General features: G+C 44.1%; 1 protein-coding gene across 3 annotated transcripts in view; it reads left to right on the plus strand.

The window, feature by feature from the left end:
- The window catches only part of LOC115136143 (sodium-coupled neutral amino acid transporter 3-like), a 71,109-nt gene that overhangs the window by 15,645 nt on the left and 38,839 nt on the right, over positions 1-16,625 (plus strand). The window lies entirely within an intron of this gene.

Below are 16,625 nucleotides of genomic sequence, written 5' to 3' on the forward strand. Positions count from 1 at the left end.
CAGTGGCTAGCTAGTAGCTAGTTAGCGGCTAGCTTCTGATGAGGGTTCCGATTCTAAAGTATAGAAAAAGCAGATCCGTACCACATTGGGTGATGCGGGTTGCAGGAGAGTATATTCAGCCTGTAGTTGGAAAGTGAGATTAAAATATGTACGAAATATATACAGAAAAAAACGAGGAAAAACTATATTTACACTATACAGGACGGGACAAGACAAAACACACGTCCGACTGCTACGCCATCTTGGAGAGAACCACACAAAAATACAAATAAATAATAGAAATAGTGACACGAGGAATAAATAACAATAACAAATCAAAAATACCATGGCTATATACAGAGAGTTCCAATACCGAGTAACAGCTTCTACCCCAGTACCGGGAGTAGAAGCTGTTCAGGGTCCTGTTGGTTCAAAAGTTGGTGCACTGGTACCGCTTGCCGTGCGGTAGCAGAGAGAACAGTCTATGGCTTGGGTGGCTGGAGTCTGCCAATTTTTTGGATGACAATTCCCAGAGTGGTCTCTGAATTGTTTGATGAGCATGAAAACGATGTAAACCATCTGCCATGGCCGTCTCCATCACCAGATCTTAACCTAATTGAACACTTATGGGAGATTCTGGAGCAGCTGCCTGAGACAGCGCTTTCCACCACCATCAACAAAACACCAAATGATGGATTTTCTCGTTGAAGAATGGTGTTGCATCCTTCCAATAGAGTTCCAAACACTTGTAGAATCTATGTCAACAAGGCGCATTGAAGCTGTTCGGGCCCGTGGTGATCCAACGCCCTGTTAAGACACTTTATGTTTCCCTTATTTTGTCAATTCACTTTATGTTGGTGTTTCCCTTATTTTGTCAGTTTCTGTCCATTAAAACACAACAACCGTCAACCAATGAGCTCACTGTAATGGATGCAGGTGTTTATTTTGACAGGGGCTTTGAATAAGGGGAGTAAAATCAGAGTGTTGCGCAGTGAAAAGTCAAATAGACCGATACAGACACTGTGTGATGTTACAGAGTTGTGTATGTCAGGACTTAATTTGAGCCAGTTTGCTACTGAAAATAATCCTGCAGCAACAGGAAATGTGAAGTATTATGTGGATTATAATTCATGGCAAATTTTGTGTGTTGATACATTTTTCGTAAGGGAAAAACAAGTCCAACGTTTCAAGGTGTAAATGACAAACTTCAGAAGCCATTTTAAATAGACAATAGTTTTAGATTTCCTGCATTGCAGGAGTTCTTCTGCAAGTTCTTCTGCAACAGGGCGATCAAATTAAGATCCTACATCTCAGTTTGTAGTGATGGGAATTTCAGTTAAAATAAACTAATTTCTTTCATTAGAGTCAATAATGCCCAGAGCACTCAGGACCCCTATCGGTGAACGATGAACTAGCCTCTCGTTCACATGTCGTTCACCATACAGGACTTATTTGAGCTGTCATTTGTGATAGACTCGTAAACTTGTGATTTAAATCATGTACATGTGTTCATTGCTAGGCATACAAATACGATTATTTCTTAATACATTTGAAACTACAGACCCTGTTTCGATCCCGGGCTGTATCACAACCGGCCGTGATCAGTCCGTAGGGCGGCGTACAATTGGCCCAGCGTCGTCCTGGTTAGGGTTTGGCCGGTGTAGGCCGTCATTGTAAATAGGAATTTGTTCTTAACTGACTTGTCTAGTTAAATAAAGGTTAAATAAAGAATGACAAAATTAACAAGGTCTAGTTGTGGCCACGATTGAACTAAACTTTGAGCGACTGTTGACGGAATACATTACTTGACTGCCGCGAGGCTGATAAGCAAAGTTGTTCGCGAACTACAGCCCCCAAAACGATTTGTTCTCGAGTTTGTTGAGCAGAGGCTGTGTATGTTTTGGTTCTACAAAGCTGTGTCCATAACATTCAATTGGCAATTAATTTAATTTATTCTTGCAACGTGATCAATTATCAGTTCTAAACATGTATTTTTCTTCTTTATGCTCATGATCTATTTCCCCCGCACGCATATTACGGACAGTTGGCACTTGGTGGTTGGAGCATGTCTCTGGAGCCGCTGAGCCTGGTGGAGCAGGATTAATCCTGCTGTATGACTCATTGCGGCAGGCACTAGCAGGTCAAATGAACGGCGAAATTGAACGAGTCCGTCAGAAAAATAAATCATGACTCCCCAGTCAGTAAAGAGTCTTTCATAAAGAATGAATCGTTCGTAAACTGCACATCACTAGTAGCTTGTGAAGTCACAAGTGTAAGCAGAGCCAATGGAGCCATCCTGACCTGGGCTCAGACCCAAAGTTGTGCCTCAAGTGTCAGAAGAAGCGAAGTAGCGCCTGGAGCCTAATTGCAAAGTGGCTCTGTGGCTAACACTCTGTTGCCAGGCTGTTACTTAGAGCAATGTTCCCTCTATGTAACCTCTATAATGAAGTCAGCTCGGGAGGTTTATTTCTTTCATAAAAATTCTCAGCTGGGTATGTGTTTATTTCAGTGCCACTGACATTTTATTTCGTATACCAGTCCTTTCATGTAGGTTGATTACTCACTTTGCAGTAAGTTGACATTTCGCCCCTGTCGCTTCTAAGAACAATGTTTCAATGTTTTCCTCACGACTCCCTCAGGCTGAGGGATTTTCTTGTGCCTGCAAAATTGGTTTTGGCTCTATGTCCGAACCAGACCATTGAGGAGAGGGGGGGTTTTGCATTACTAAATGGCTTGTGTTGGCTTTGCTTAACCAGGATTTGAAAGGAAGGGGTTAATTTGCGTAAAACCATTTTCACATGTTTTGTTTTTTTACCGAGTTTGAAAATGCTTTTGGTTGCTCTGTGTTTGCTTGGTTTTTGAGGTCGAATACATTCAGTTGTGCAACTGACGAGGCATCCCTATTCTAGGGATATTCTTATGACGCTCAGCCTTTTTTAACCTACTGCGTGTATACTTCACGTTCTATACAGTGTGCTGTCGCAGAGCTTTAGCCATTAGGGGGTGTATTATTACACCATTCTATCTAATGGTCTATGTAAAGTATCATGGTTTTCCATTACAGTGAGACCACTGGGTAACATATCAAATATCACCCCGGCTTCAGTACATTTCAATGGTTTCCAGCAAGCTATAACGATTGTCGCCTGACGTGGCTGAATTTGATGAGACGTGGTGTAACCGAGTGGAACAGCTGCACTTGAGATTATCAGCTCTACATCTCAACGTGGACTGACTGCCCATGGCACAGAGGCACCCCATTCCCGTCGGCACGCATCCACGATGGCCCTGGTACTGTGAGAACGGGATGGAGGATCAAAGATGAAAATGGGGGTCAAAATGTCCACAGCGCTTAAACTCAACGCTGGACCTTGAAGCCAGTTCCACTGCATTTTTTCATTGTTCCCCTCTAGTCAGAGACTGATTTAGACCTGGGACACCAGGTGTGCGCAATTCATTACCAGTTAGAACAGAAAACCAGCCGTCTCCGGACCTCACAGGGTCAGAGTTGAGTATCCCTGGCCTACTGTTTATATTTTAATGCAGTCATCTCGGTTTTTATTTGAAGCATGTTGTTATATGTCACTTGTTTGTATCAAGTGCAAAGACATTGGAAACTTATTTTGTACTGAAGTTATCGGCGGTCACAGAGAGATTCTATGTATAGCGGAGATCTTCTATTTTTGTTCCGTGTATATACAGTACCAGTTAAGAGTTTGGACACACCTACTAATTTAAGGGGTTTTCTTTATTTTTTAAAACTATTTTCTACATTGTAGAATAATAGCGAAGTTCTCAAAACTATGAAATAACACATATGGCATCATGTAGTAACCAAAAAAAGTGTTGAACAAACAGATTCTTCAAAGTAGCCACCCTTTGCCTTGATGACAGCGTTGCACACTCTTGGCATTCTCTGAACCAGCTTCGTGAGGTAGTCACCTGGAATGCATTTCCATTAACAGCTGTATCTTGTTAAAAGTTCATTTGTTTATTTTCTTTCCTTCTTAATGCATTTGAGCCAATTAGTTGTGTTGTGACAAGGTAGGGTTGTAATGACTAAATGATGTATACATTTAACGTAGAACTATAACTAAACAGAATACTACTCTGTCACTGTATGAATGTATGAATCTTATTATAATCATAATACTGAATATAATGTGTGTAGTTTTAGTTCTGAATTAGAACAAGGACTTTCTGTTCCTTGTTAGAAACGAATGGAGTTATCGTCAGACCGGCTGGAATACTGTGTTCCTGACATGACATTCTGTCCCCACCTAGGGAGGGGAGAGACCTTGGGCTTGTAGTAGATTATTTAACAGGTGGCAGACAATGTGAGAAGGCTTGTGAACTATATTGCCATAGTATCTGAGAGGAGGAGGGACATTTATGACGAAATGTGAGGTATATAGACCAATGTACCGGAAATGATAGGGAGAACGTTCCCGTGAATAAACATTTGACTATTGTAGACTGGGTCTCTGTCTGTTTTAATTTATATCAGTATCCTACAAATCCTGATTTAACAGACTAATTGAATTGAATTGGTTAAAGAACATGATAACTTAATTCTCCTAACAGTTTCTTCAAGTGCAGTCGCAAAAAACATCAAGCACTATGATGAAACTGGCTCTCATGAGGACCACCACAGGAAAGGCAGACCCAGAGTTACCTCTGCTGCATAGGATAAGTTCATTCGAGCTTCAGCTAAGAAATTGCAGCCCAAATAAACAGACACATCTCAACATCAACTGTTCAGAGGAGACTGCATGACTCAGGCCTTCATTGTCGAATTGCTGCAAAGAAACCACTGCTAAAGGACACCAATAAAAATAAGATACTTGTTTGGGCCAATAAACACGAGCAATGGCCATTACACCGGTGGAAATCTGTCCTTTGGTCCAAATATGAGATTTCTGCTTTGCCAATTGAGGTGGTTTGGGATGAGTTGGACCGCAGAGTGAAGATAAAGCAGCCAACAAGTGCTCAGCATATGTGGGAACTCCTTCACGACTGTTGGAAAAGCATTTCAGGTGACCACCTCATGAAGCTGGTTGAGAACATCCAAAGAGTGTGCAAAGCTGTCATCAAGGCAAAGGGTTTGCGACTTTGAAAAATCTAAAATCTAAAACATATTTGGATTTGTTTAACACTTTTTTGCTTGTTCCCACATATGCTGAGAACTTGTTGGCTGCTTTTTCTTAACACTGCGGTCCAACTCATCCCATCTCAATTGGGTTGAGGTCGGATGAAAACACCTATGGGAGATTCTGGAGTGGCACCTGAGACAGCGTTTTCCACCACCAACAAAACACCAAATTATGTCATTTCTTGTGGATGAATGGTGTCGTATCCCTCCAATAGAGTTCCAGACACTTGAAGAGTCTATGCCAAGGTGCATTGAAGCTGTTCTGGCGGCTCGTGGTGATCCAACACGCTATTAAGACACTTTATGTTGGTGTTTCCTTTATTTTTGCAGTTACTTGTATAGTGAGCATTATGTTCAAATCTCAATAAAATCGCAGTATCGAATCGCAATGCATATAGAATCGGCACCAAAGTATTGTGGTAATATCGTATTGTCCCTGTAAATTCCCAGTCCTAACACACACACAGACACACACCCACACACATTGTTGTCATCTTTGCCAAGGTGGACTGGAGATGTTCCCTTTGTGTCTAAGCGCTTAATGGACATTTGGCTTAGGATTGTGAGGAGCGAGCACCTCCAGGCTGTCTGTGCTGGTATCTTGTGGTGGCTTCTCCTGATGTACCGACACACGGACTGGGCAGGGGCATCTCCTCATCCCTCCACATGTGCCCACTGCCTGCTCCGGCTCTGTGCCAGCCTTGTTTCCCCCCCTGGCCAACAGGTGGAGACTCTGAGTCCAAGGGAATGGAACTAAATTGACAGCATGCTACACTGATGGGTTAAGATTAAGAAATCAACCAAGTCATAGAATAAAGAATGGAAAAAGCTAACACGCTGAAGTGTTTTCCAGACAGATGTGGCTAGGTCGACAAGGTGTTTATAGTAAGGTCAGTCACATTGAGGATGGCTATAGGATCCGCTGTACACTAATAGAGCTGACGAAAATGCTTCCTTCCACTCAGCCTGTTTTTACTCACCTCATGAACTTTTCAAGGGGGTTATTTCGAGTCAGATTGAGACGGCAACAAGGAACTCTCAGGTGGTTGTGTGGCTAATGGGTTACATAACAGCACCATGGAACCGTAGGTTAAAGGATGACCCTGCTGTGTAGCATGGTGTGACACATGTGGTCATACCCTGTAGAATGTGATACATACTGGGGTGAGGGCAGGGGTGTGTTATAGCAAAAACAAACAACCACCCCCAACCGACCCCAACGGGCCCGAACCGTCCCCTGACTGTATAAGTGGATGAGGAGCATGGTGTGGAATACACACCCCTCGTGAAGCGGATGTGGTACATGGTATGGTATGTCAGAAGGTATTGCTGGCTATTTAAGACAGCTGGGATAGGAGCTTCAAAAACACATGCAGAATTGCAGAGACAGCAGTTGATGCCTGTATCAACATAGTTTGGGGATCCTGAGTGGCCCAGCGGTCTAAGTCACTGCATCACAGTGTCACTAGGGGTGTCACTATAGACCCGGGTTCAATCTTGGGCTGTATCACAACCGGCCGTGATCGGGAGTCCCATAGGGCGGCACACAATTGGCCCAGCGTCGCCCGGGTTAGGGGAGTGTTTGGCCAGCATAGGCCGTCATTGTAAATAAGAATTTGTTCTTAACTGACTTGACTTCCCCCGGGTAAGTCTTACACTAAAGTATAATTCTAAACCTGCCTCATATGAAGATAACAGGCCGTTGATGGTGTGTCTTTGCTGCTTGACAGGACCTAATCTTGGGCTTTTTATGGTTGTAGGCCTCAGCGGCCTGGCCCTGTCTTACTAATATGGCCTCCTCCTCTCACTCTGTTCCTCTCCCAGGGTCAGCAGCAGCTGTATGGCAGGGTGCTGCTGATGTTTGTTTGTTATGCCATGTGTCTCTGTGTGTCACCAGAGCAGGTGTAAATGTTTTACAAGTCACCAGAGCAGGTCAATACTGGCTGATTAACTATGTTGACTTTGGTGTAAAAGCAGAAGCTACCCACGGCCACTAATGGTCCCCACTCAGCTTCATTCCCCCCCTGCTTAACAGGAGTAAACTCAGGGATGCCATTGTAGAAGACGAGTAAGACATCTTCCAACAGAAAACGTTTTGCAACTAAAAATGCATTGTCTGGGGCCTCCCGAGAGGCGCAGTGGTCTAAGGCACTGCTATGTAGTGCTAGAGACATCACTACAGACCGGGGTTCGATCCCGGACTGTGTTGCAGCCGGCCATGACCGGGAGACCCATAAGGCGGAGCACAATTGGCCCAGCTTCGTCCGGGTTAGGGGAGGGTTTGGCCGGCCGGGATGTCCTTGTCCCATCTCGTTCTAGCAACTCCTTGTGGCCGGCCGGGTGCCTGCACGCTGACTCCTGTCGCCAGTTGTATGGTGTTTCCTCTGACACTTTGGCTTCCTGGTTAAGCGAGCAGTGTGTCAAGAAGCAGTGTGGCTTGGAAGGGTTGTGTTTCGGAGGACACATGGTTCTCGACCTTCGCCTCTCCCGAGTCCGTATTGGAGTTGCAGCGATGGGACAAGACTGCAACTACCAATTGGATATTACGAAATTGGGGAGAAAAAGTACATCAACAAAAAATGGCTTACAACGTTTCATCTGTTTGCTTTGGTTTGGTTCCTAGTAAATACACTCCTGGTCTGTGTGTTGGATTGTGTTGGGTAGGGTGGGCACAGTGACACATACAGTACAGAGTAAATAAGGGGTTATAACAACCCAAGATAAATATACAAACATTGAAAGATGTGTGTGTGTCTGACTGTGTAAAGATCGAAGTGGACTCTTCTAACAAGTGGATTCTGTGAGACGTCTTACCGTTGGACCCATCTCGGTAACAAGAGGACTACAAGTAAAGGACATAGACAGGTTGTACAGCCAGCTGCTCTATAAATACACACACACACACACACACACACACACACATAATGATTCCATGTGCGTTCATATTCTCCTGAGTGCAGAGCTTTCTGGGAACAATTCACCAAATCCAAGGGGACAACATGATTGAAATTGATTCAGAGAAGCCTATGGCAAACGCTTGTATAGTTCAGAAAATCAATTGCGATGTACTTACTAACAATGAGTCACAGAGAAAGGAACGTGTTGCTTTTATAAGCCATAGTCAATGATTACGGTTGTAAAGAGTGGACGCTACTCCATTAGTACAACGGTAATAAATGCATGTACTGGGATCTTCCTGACTTAACACCCCTATCCAATCATATCGTTTTCATTTAATACAGTGTTTACGTTGGGAAATAAACTCCATACGTATTCAAATATTTACATTGGGCCTGACAATGAGAACCGCACCAGAGAGCATTGAGGAAGTGAATGAGAAGAGAAAATGATACAAATAAAGTATAGAGACAGGAAATGCACATGGTGGCCATACAGAGACTGGGGGCTAAAGGTGCAGAGCAAGAGAGACAGCAGTATGAGAGAGTCTCCAGAGGCCTGAGATACAGTGAAACATTCGGAAACAAATTCAGTCAGTGACAGGTAGGATAATAAACATTGCTTTAATATTCCCATGCTCAAAATGAAAGATGAGGATACTTTGGTAATTAGAGTGTATTTGATGTAGTGGGCTAATATTTCTTGAACTCAACTATAATGTTATTTATGTCCCCAGGGACACTAAAGTGGCCTAGCAACTCAGCAGAAGCAATATGCTATTATTGAGGGAGATCTTCACATTCCATAGTCTATTTCTCACCCACAAGGGGATAGGTACAGTCCATGTGTATTTTCTGTGTGTCTCTCTTTTTGTCTGTGTTCATCTGTCTCGTGGAAATTGGGTGTCATCTTTTCTTTGACCCTGAACTGACCATCTCACGTCTTCCAAAAAGTGTGGTCTGCCAGTGTCCTAGATCATCAGCCAAGGCCACAGATATAAAATGGGGCCTAAATAGACACTCAGCCTTCTGCTGCCTCATCTGATCTTTAATAACCTTTGATAGAACAAATTCTGGATCTATCTCCTCACTGCTTGATCCAGCTCCTGCCAGGCAGCACTGCACCCCACCAAGTCAGAGAGGGAAGATGAACGATTGATCTTTTGCAACCTTTCAGATTCAAATGAATGAATGTTACATTTGAACCTTTACTCATATGTCCCTCATTTCGAAGTTGCTGAGAGATATTCAAGGTCTCCAATGAACCTCACTGCGGCTCAGTTTCCTTATGTTAATCACATATTGTATTGTTCACTTTAAAACTGGAGTGGTGGTGGGTGATCCATTACCAGCTGTGTGGAGAGCTGCGGCTAAAGATGCTCTGCCAGGCCGGGTGACACTTGTTGTGGTGACACAATGGGGCTGCTGTCTCCACCCAGGAAGCAGCTAGATAACAACAACAGCCCATTGTCTGTGGAACGGACTCCCCCGGGGCCTCTGATCTCACAGAGGATATTGGAAATGGGGTAAATCGGTGTCACTGAGGTCATGCAACCCAGTGGGGAGTAACTACACCATCATCGTAGAAAAGATAACTCCCGCACATAATTAAATAATTGTTATTGGTCACATGCGACAAATACAACAGGTGCAGACTTTAGCATGAAATGCTTACTTAAGAGCCCATTCCCAGAAGTGCATATTTAAGTAAGACAAATATTTGCTGAATAAAAAAGGAAATAGTAGCACAATAAACTGGGATACCTAACAGGGATGTAAACAAATTTGTGCACAAAATTATTTGAGAGGAATAAGCTTTTTGTGGGTATGGAACATTTCTGGAGTCTTTTATTTCAGCTCATGAAACATGGGACCAACACTTTACATTCATATTTTTGTTCAGTATAATAAACATAGTAGCAGCAGAATATGTGAAGAGTGTGAAAGTGTTTATATGTGTGTGTGTGTGCGCGTAGCATCAATATGCATGTGTGTGTGTGGAGTGTTCAAAAAATAAAGTTAAATAAATAATAAAGGGGTCAATGTAAATAGCCCGGGTAGTCATTGTAACGATTTTCTTTAGGTGAAGTAGAGGCGGACCAAAATGCAGCGTGGTTGTTATTCATTGTACTTTAATAAAGAAACTACACATGAAATAACTAACAAAAACAACAAACGTGAGAAAACCTAAAACAGTCCCATCTGGTGCAAACACAAAGACAGGAACAATCACCCACAAACACACAGTGAAACCCAGGCTACCTAAATATGGTTCCTAATCAGAGACAATGACTAACACCTGCCTCTGATTGAGAACCATATCAGGCCAGACATAGAAATAGACAAACAAGACATCCAACATAGAATGCCCACTCAGATCACACCCTGACCAACCAAAACATAGAAACATAGAAAGCAAACTATGGTCAGGGTGTGACAGTCATTCGATTAACTGTTCAACAGAGGGTTTGGTTTGAACCTCGTGATCACCCTTACAAAAATGTACCTTCATAGTACAATGAAAAAAAATACAATGGTGCTATAATGTTTTTTTGGTCACTGCCATGGCAGGAAAATACCATGGTAATGTTGCAAATAACAAGGTATTTTCGTGCCACATTAGTGACCAAAAAAACACAATAGTACCACGGTATTTTTTTCATTGTACTACCATGGCAGGAAAATACCATGGTATTTGCAGCAATATGTTTGTATTTTCCTAATGTGGTAGTGACCAGAAAAACGTAGGACCATGGTATTTTTTTCATTGTATTACAATGTCACAAAAATGTACTAGGGTGGTACGTTTTTCTGGTCACTACCACGTTAGGAAAATACCATGGTTTTGTACTAGCAGCATGTATTGCAACATGAAAGCATGGTAGTTGTTTCCAATGTATTATGATGATTGTCTATGTCCCACTATTTTTCAGGTAAAGTGACTAAAAACATAGTATGGTACAAATAATGCAACATTGACTTCTCGCTCTGCAATGGCAAAGCATAGCCAATGGTGGGGAAAGTACCCAATTGTCATACTTGAGTAAAAGTAAAAATACCTTAATAGAAAATGATTCAAGTAAAAGTGAAAGTCATCCAGTAAAATACTACTTGAGTAAAAGTCTAAAAGTATTTGGGTTTAAATATACTCAAATATCAAAAGTAAAGAAATTGCTGCAACAAACACACATGGTCTAGTAGTGTAGTGTACCCTCTTAAACCCCTTTAGCTCACAGTGAAAAACAACACACATGGACTAGTAGTGTAGTGTACCCTCTTAAACCCCTTTAGCTCATAGTGAAAAACAACAAACACACATGGTCTAGTAGTGTAGTGTACCCTCTTAAACCCCTTTAGCTCACAGTGGAAAACAACACACATGGTCTAGTAGTGTAGTGTACCCTCTTAAACCCCTTTAGCTCATAGTGAAAAACAACAACACACATGGTCTAGTAGTGTAGTGTACCCTCTTAAACCCCTTTAGCTCATAGTGAAAAACAACAAACACACATGGTCTAGTAGTGTACCCTCTAAAACCCCTTTAGCTCACAGTGAAAAACAACAAACACACACGGTCTAGTAGTGTAGTGTACCCTCTCAAACCCCTTTAGCTCACAGTGAAAAACAACAAACACACATGGTCTAGTAGTGTAGTGTACCCTCTTAAACCCCTTTAGCTCACAGTGAAAAACAACAACACACATGGTCTAGTATTGTAGTGTACCCTCTTAAACCCCTTTAGCTCACAGTGAAAAACAACAACACACATGGTCTAGTAGTGTAGTGTACCCTCTTAAACCCCTTTAGCTCACAGTGAAAAACAACAACACACATGGTCTAGTAGTGTAGTGTAACCTCTTAAACCCCTTTAGCTCACAGTGAAAAACAACAAACACACATGGTCTAGTAGTGTAGTGTACCCTCTTAAACCCCTTTAGCTCATAGTGAAAAACAACAACACACATGGTCTAGTAGTGTAGTGTACCCTCTTAAACCCCTTTAGCTCATAGTGAAAAACAACAACACACATGGTCTATTAGTGTAGCGTACCCTCTTAATCCTTGGGAACCGTATAGGGTATGGTGAAAATAGTAAAAGGAGTCTGACACCTTTGAAGATAAGGTTTAAAATAATTAGTTTAACTGGTGCTTCTCTCATCAATACAGTTTTCAGTTGGCTCTCTCTCTCCTTAACTGACTAGGCTACTCGTATACAATTCTAAAATTGAAATGCTTTGATCTCGGGCCCTTTTTATGAACAAATCTTTATTTGGACTGGGGATCGTCGCAGGAAGCGTGGTGCGTGGGGCCGGCACTGGTGGTACCGGACTGGTGACACGCACCTCAGGGCGAGCACGAGGAGCAGGCACAGGATGTACTGGACTGGGGAGGTGCACTGGAGGCCTGATGCATGGGGCTGGTACAGGCGGCTCCGGACTGGTGACACGCACTTCAGGGCGAGGGCGGGGAGAAGGAACAGGACATACTGGGCTGTGAAGGCACACCGGAGACCTGGTGCGTATAACCTGCATCAATGGTACTGGTTCGATGACACACCTCGCACGGCATGTGCAAGGAGCTAGCACAGGACGCACTGTGCTGTGGAGGCGCACTGGAGACCTGGTGCGTAGAGCCGGCACAAATTGTACCGGAACGATGACACACTTCGCATGGCGAGTGCGAGGAGCTAGCATAGGACGTACTGGGCTGTGGAGGCGTACATCTGGGCGAGTGCGAGGAGCAGGCACAGGACGTACCGGACTGGCGAGGCGCACTGGAGGCCTGATGCGTGGGACCGGCACAGATTGCAGCGGACTGGTAACACGCTCCTCCAAACTCCTGCGTTGCCGCATACCCCTCGCCATCTCCACTCCCCGGTAATCCCTCAAACTATTCTATTGATTCCCAGGCGGGTTCTGGCACTCTCCCTGGGTCGACCGACCACCTCTCTACCCCCTCCCATGTTGTCACTGGTTCACACCTTGGCTCCGCCGACCACCCCGTGTGCCCCCTCCCAATTTTTGGGGGGGCTGTCTTTTGGGCTTTCCTTGTGGCCGCGACCCCCGGCGTCGTCGCTGTTCTCCATTCTCTCCTTGCTTAGGAGAACCTGTCCTGCCAGGATTTCTTCCCAAGTCCAGGATCCCTTCCCATCCAGAATCTCCTCCCAAGTCCATGTATCCCTCTCCTCCTGGGCACGCTGCTTGGTCCTGTTGTGATGGGATATTCTGTCTCGTTCGCTAGAATAAATGTCGGACCATGGCGCAGCGGATGTTGAGTTCCACATTATTTAATAGAACGTGAAACTAAGCAAAGACAAAAACAAATAAACAATAAACTAACAACGAACCGTGACAACAGCGATGCTACGTGCACTTACTCAAAACAATATCCCATAAACACAGGTGGGAAAAACAGCTACTTAAATATGATCCCCAATTAGAGACAACGACTACCAGCTGCCTCTAATTGGGAATCATACACAATCACCAACATAGAAAAACAAACCTAGAACCCCACATAGAAATAATTAACTAGACTAACCCCCCAGTCACGCCCTGACCTACTCTACCATAGAAAATAAGAAATCTATGGTCAGGACGTGACAAGCGTAATATATTTAATATGCCATAAACTATTCTTATTTTTTTTTTTATCGTTTCACTAATTCATTTTAATTAACTTAATCATTATGACACACCCCTCACTTTTGACATTGGTTGCACTAATTACACTGTTTGTCTACATAACCTGGTTCAAGTATTCATGACATTACCCTGAGGAAGGCACAGTGATGCCGAAATGTTGGTAAATACCCATTAAATTGCTGGGAGTTTATATAAGGAGTGTGCGACTTTCTTTATTTTGATAGTTTATGTTTTATCCGCAGTTAGTCAGCACCTCCACACAAACTAATGTTTCTGGGTGTGTACCAGCTCATGTTTTTTTAACATGCCATACCTCACAACAGCAAGTTACAATGTTTCCCTTTGTTTACACTCTCTGTGTGAACTTTTGTTGGAGTACTCTGTCGCCATGACTACGAGAGGCTAGCTTGACTGGAGCTAACGTTAGCTGACGTTAGCTTCTATGCTAACGGATTCTTATAAATTCATTAAACTATCAAAACATCATAGAAAAAATTACAATAATATATTATCACTCTGCTTAACTTGGTGTTTCATATCCTATGCTTTATAACTCGCTCACTGTGAAGATAAGGTTTAAAATAATAGTTTTGTCTGGTGCTTCTCTCTTCAGTTTTCAGTTGTCTCTCGTTCAAATGACTCCTTAGGGGTGTTCACACTGTACATTAGTCCAGGGCTAAGAGCCTCCTAAGCGAGTGTTCATACTTACACATTCTAAAGTAAGCTAGCACCATCCTTAGCTCAGGGCTAGCTGGCCCTGCTCCAGAGCAGGGTTAGCACTGACTTTTCAGTGTTAGTCCCATAAACACAGTGCCAAAATAGCCCGTGTGAAACTGGGTCAAGAACGATTATGTAATGTCTGTAATGTGTTCTGCACATTATTTTGATAAGAAAGTTCATACTACCGTATTTATTCCTTCCATCTGAGGACAAAAACCAAAATACTTAAATCGGTAGAAAAGCATAGGCTTGCAAAGGTTAGGCTACCATACTGTATATTTCACATTCTCACACATTTCTGGTTGGCAATACAGGGACCCCAAACATGAGCAAAAAACAAGACTATTAATACAGTAAGTATTACCCCTTTTTTGACAGCAACTATTCCCTTTTTCATTGATGTTAAAGACAAACTAGTGGCAGCCTAATGCCTCTTATCAGAGACGTGCCTATGCTGGTATATAAATGCATCAGTATAATACCAACCAACCTCTTTTGACCTTGGTGGGTTTATTTATTTAATGCATTATACTGCCATTGTACCATGGTAACCACAATGAATAAAGATGGTACCATTACATTTACATTTAAGTCATTTAGCAGACGCTCTTATCCAGAGCGACTTACAAATTGGTGCTTTCACCTTATGACATCCAGTGGAACAGCCACTTTACAATAGTGCATCTAGGTATTTTAAGGGGGGTGAGAAGGATTACTTTATCCTATCCTAGGTATTCCTTAAAGAGGTGGGGTTTCAGGTGTCTCCGGAAGGTGGTGATTGACTCCGCTGTCCTGGCGTCGTGAGGGAGTTTGTTCCACCATTGGGGGGCCAGAGCAGCGAACAGTTTTGACTGGGCTGAGCGGGAACTGTACTTCCTCAGTGGTAGGGAGGCGAGCAGGCCAGAGGTGGATGAACGCAGTGCCCTTGTTTGGGTGTAGGGCCTGATCAGAGCCTGGAGGTACTGAGGTGCCGTTCCCCTCACAGCTCCGTAGGCAAGCACCATGGTCTTGTAGCGGATGCGAGCTTCAACTGGAAGCCAGTGGAGAGAGCGGAGGAGCGGGGTGACGTGAGAGAACTTGGGAAGGTTGAACACCAGACGGGCTGCGGCGTTCTGGATGAGTTGTAGGGGTTTAATGGCACAGGCAGGGAGCCCAGCCAACAGCGAGTTGCAGTAATCCAGACGGGAGATGACAAGTGCCTGGATTAGGACCTGCGCCGCTTCCTGTGTGAGGCAGGGTCGTACTCTGCGGATGTTGTAGAGCATGAACCTACAGGAACGGGCCACCGCCTTGATGTTATTTGAGAACGACAGGGTGTTGTCCAGGATCACGCCAAGGTTCTTAGCGCTCTGGGACGAGGACACAATGGAGTTGTCAACCGTGATGGCGAGATCATGGAACGGGCAGTCCTTCCCCGGGAGGAAGAGCAGCTCCGTCTTGCCGAGGTTCAGCTTGAGGTGATGATCCGTCATCCACACTGATATGTCTGCCAGACATGCAGAGATGCGATTCGCCACCTGGTCGTCAGAAGGGGAAAGGAGAAGATTAATTGTGTGTCGTCTGCATAGCAATGATAGGAGAGACCATGTGAGGTTATGACAGAGCCAAGTGACTTGGTGTATAGCGAGAATAGGAGAGGGCCTAGAACAGAGCCCTGGGGGACACCAGTGGTGAGAGCACGTGGTGAGGAGACGGATTCTCGCCACGCCACCTGGTAGGAGCGACCTGTCAGGTAGGACGCAATCCAAGCGTGGGCCGCGCCGGAGATGCCCAACTCGGAGAGGGTGGAGAGGAGGATCTGATGGTTCACAGTATCGAAGGCAGCCGATAGGTCTAGAAGGATGAGAGCAGAGGAGAGAGAGTTAGCTTTAGCAGTGCGGAGCGCCTCCGTGATACAGAGAAGAGCAGTCTCAGTTGAATGACTAGTCTTGAAACCTGACTGATTTGGATCAAGAAGGTCATTCTGAGAGAGATAGCGGGAGAGCTGGCCAAGGACGGCACGTTCAAGAGTTTTGGAGAGAAAAGAAAGAAGGGATACTGGTCTGTAGTTGTTGACATCGGAGGGATCGAGTGTAGGTTTTTTCAGAAGGGGTGCAACTCTCGCTCTCTTGAAGACGGGAGGGACGTAGCCAGCGGTCAGGGATGAGTTGATGAGCGAGGTGAGGTAAGGGAGAAGGTCACCGGAGATGGTCTGGAGAAGAGAGGAGGGGATAGGGTCAAGCGGGCAGGTTGT

Source organism: Oncorhynchus nerka, linkage group LG2, assembly GCF_034236695.1.
Source record: "Oncorhynchus nerka isolate Pitt River linkage group LG2, Oner_Uvic_2.0, whole genome shotgun sequence".
Classification (NCBI taxonomy): Eukaryota; Metazoa; Chordata; class Actinopteri; order Salmoniformes; family Salmonidae; genus Oncorhynchus; species Oncorhynchus nerka.